This window comes from Alligator sinensis, unplaced genomic scaffold, assembly GCF_000455745.1.
Source record: "Alligator sinensis unplaced genomic scaffold, ASM45574v1 scaffold1295_1, whole genome shotgun sequence".
In the NCBI taxonomy this organism is placed as follows: domain Eukaryota; kingdom Metazoa; phylum Chordata; order Crocodylia; family Alligatoridae; genus Alligator; species Alligator sinensis.
The window spans coordinates 855,294-859,081 of record NW_005841880.1 but is presented as its reverse complement, the minus strand read 5'-3'; positions in this window follow the sequence as shown (position 1 = coordinate 859,081).

Here is a 3,788-nt window from a genome sequence, read left to right as displayed (position 1 = left end):
CCGGACGCCGGGTGGGTTGGACGGAGGGCTCTCTAATGACACGCGTGAGCTTGCCCACACACATGCACGCACACTGCATATGAATGCACGTGCATATGTGTAAATAGATGTGCACCGACGCATGTGCACACGTTCATGCGGGCTCTGGGGCACCTGCACGTACCCCCGCCTGCATCCCGCATGCACACGCGCAGGGGGACGGCAAATGACAGCGCGGTGCTGTACCCCGATGGGTCCTGGGAAGGCGCTTTGCGATAATAGCAGAGCCTGGGTCTCCGCGTCCACAATTTACTGGAGCTTTTGGATCTATAAAGCTGCAGGAAATGGCTTCTCCTCCTGCTCCCCTCCTCCCGCCCGCCATGTGATGCTGCCTAGTTATTGACCTCTGGCTCTTGGGGCGTTGCGTGGAGCCCCCGTGCCTGCTTCGTGCACACGCCAGCTCAGCCATTGCCTGGCGCTTCCCCGGTGCGACCCCTTCCCTCCCCAGGCTGTCACTCAGACCCGGCGTCCTGTCTGACACGCGTGTCACGTGTAGTACAGATGTGACACAGGCTGGCTGGGCCGGACGCTTGGGTTCTGCGCCTGGCTCCAGTGCTGACCTTCGGGGTCGCCTCGGCCTCCCTTCCCACCGTCCCTCTGCTTTGGGCACGGAGCCTGCTCGCTCCTTGGGGCAGAGGCTGGCTCTCACTGTGTGTGCGTGCACGTGTGTGTGCACACATGTGCGACACACAGGCTCACGTTTCAGCTGGGGGCTCCAAGTCCTCCCATACTGCAGAGGACGGGAAGGTTAAAGACCCACGGGGGCACGCACTTGTATTCTGCCCTCCATGGCAGCTATCAGCGGTGCCCGAGCTCTCCGCAATCACTTGGGCTCCTTCTGAAATCCCAAACTTTATGCTGGGATTATAAACTCTGCAGCAGGAGCTGCTTTTGGGGGATTGATGGGTGTTGGAGGCAGAAACGATCACTCCTCTGCCCCCCAGCAGGGCACAGACCCCAGCATTTCCCCGCGGGACCCCCGCTGCAGCCTGAGGACTCGTGTTTGACCCAGGAAAGACGTCAAGACACGGAGAATTTGCCCCTTCTGCGGCGGCGGGTTCGAGGGGTAAATCCCTCTCCCCTTTAGAAACACGGGCCTTCGTTCTGATCTCGTGGGCCCAGAGGGACAGATTTCCAGCTTCAGCTTCCTCTGTGCAAAAAATGAAGTTTATGTCCTACCGACGGGGACTTTTTACCCTCTTGAACTTGCCGCGTGAGCCCGAACGCTTGCAGAAAAACGTCATTTTGGGGGGGCCGGGCTAATAAAAGGTATCATCTCTGAACCTAGAGTTGTAGATTTTTTTGCATTTCTTTTCGGTCTGATCTCGGTTGGCCTGGCTTCTCGCACTCGCTCGATCTTCCGCTGCTGCATTTATGTCCTACGCACGTACAGCGCCTAGCGCAGCGCGTCCAGGATCCACCGCCACGCGACTCAGACAGACCCAGCCACCTTCATCTGATGCCTCTGGTGCTGCTACTCCGACAGGCTAATGGGCGGCCTTTGCCTTCCCTCCTTTGGTTTTTTTAATGTCCTAGCAATTGGAAGAAGGAGAAGAAGGGAGCGGGGTGGAAAAAAATCCCCTCTGCCATGGGTTGAATACCAAGCACCCATTTATCTCACTACAGAGGGAGAGGTGGAGGGAAGGAGGAGGCTGAACTGTCCGACAAGCAGGGGGTGGGGGAAGAAAGCACGGAGGCTAACCCACTGCTGATCTAATCAGGATTTGATTGGGGAAAAGCAGCAGACCCTTAGCAAATATTCTCCTGCCTTCAGCAAGGCTCTAAGTGCTTAAAAGCTTTCAGGGTGGGTTATTAGGGAAATAAGTGGCATGGATCCTAATGAGGGGAAGAGGGCTGCTGGATCTGCCTAGCCCGCTTTTTTGCAGCATCTATCACTTCCTCTTGCCTCCCCGGCTCTGGACAACTTTTCCGGGGAGCCCCTTGCCCTGGCTATTTATGTCTTGTCTGGGCGTAAAACGCCCCGGCAGCAATTAGCCCCGCGCGCCTGGTTCGAGCGGCCGCGTGCCGTCTGTCCCCGCCCCAAATATGTATTTTTCAATTTTCTCCGCTATCGATTTTCAATCGGAGACGCAGAAACAAGACAATCGGGGCCGAAACCGGGCGGCTCTTCCCGGCGGTCGGTGGGAAAATAACCGTGGCAATTAACAGCTGGCCTGGCCCGGGGGTAACAGGCCGAGCCCGGGCGATATCGCTATTGAATGCCGCGGTCGTCTCTGCTGGGGGGTCTCCGTGCCTGGCCGGCATCCTCACTTAGTTCTCTTTCAAGTCCCAGCCGGAGGCCGCGGGCCGGTAGCCCCAAATGCTGCACAGATGCAGCCCCGGGGGCAATTCGGACACGGAGTTGAAGTGAGTTGAGCAAGGGGCTCCTGGGAAATCAGTGGCGGAGCCATGGGACCAGACCTCGCTGGCCTGGGCGAGGATGATGAAGGGGCCCAGGTGATTTTGCTGCCCAGATCCTGGGTGGCTGCAGGGGCCAAAGTACTGCTCTGGGCGCTTGCCCTGGCCGCTCCTGCTCCCCCTTGCCGGGAAGCCCAGACGCGCGGTTTCATCCTCTCCAAAGCGAGGGCTGAACCTCCGCGGGCGCGCTGCAGCTCAGGCTCCCGGGGCAGGGCAGGGATCGGGCCTGCGGCTTTTCTCCAGCCTCAGGATCTTGGCTCCCAGACGCGCTTTCTCACGGCTCGTCCCAGCTCCCCCGTTCCTGGCAGCCGCTGGCCCGCTGCCACTTCTCACTCCTCAGCCAGCCCCGAGTCCGAGCCGCAGCCTCTCCCCGCGCCGGGGGAAGCTGCGAGGTGCATTAGCGTCCGCGCTATAAAAACATCCAGCGCGGTGCTCCAGAGCCGACGCTTCTGCCCTCCCTGCCCCCCTCTCCCCAGTGTAAATGCAACCATTTTTCAGCTGCAAATGGAAACTCAGACGAGACTGGAGGGCAGTGGGAAAAGAAAGGAAGAAAAAAAACCCCCAACCCTGGCCTTTGATTGATGAGACCGGCTCGGCCTTTCAATTGGGCTTTATTAAAGAGGGAGACGGAGAGACTCGTGATGGCCGGGTGAGTTTGCTCAAGGCAGGCTGGAATCGCAGCACCCCGGCGGGCGGGTGGGCGCCCCCAGCCCAGGCCGCTGCGCAGGGAGGTGATGAATGGGGCAGCCGCCCGGCGTCGCAGGCAAGAGGCACCATCCATCCCGCGGCTCCTCCGGCCGCATGACAGCTGCTCAGGACTGGACGACGGCAAACGAAGCATCCCTGAGCGCTCGGGTGTCTAAACCCACTGGGATGGCTGCTTTCGGCCACCGCCGGGCACTGGGCTCCTGCGGGGTCGCGATTAAATCGTAGCCCTTGCTGGGGTGGCGCGTCGAGACGGATGGGGCACGGCCAGGGGCCGAGCAGGAGGTGCTCCCAGCCCCACGTGGCCGTGCATCCTCATTCGAGCTGGGGAATGGGCGTAGAAATCCAGATGAAGCCTTTCAGGAGCGATCTGCCCTTGCTTTAAAAGTGGGCCGTGTCCTGGTCCGATGCAGAGGTGCACGTGTCGGGGTGACACTTGCAGTGCCATAGAGCAGCCAGGCTGGGAGGCATCTCTAGGGTCGGGAATGAGTTCGCCCTTCCCCTGCCGGGCACCTCTTTCCTGCCCCCAGAGTCCCAGAAAAGCCCCACGGACTGGCCGTGTGTTTGATCGGGAGGGGGGGAGCTGGTTCCTCGGTGCGAGCGGGGGACTGACTGGAGCATCAGCA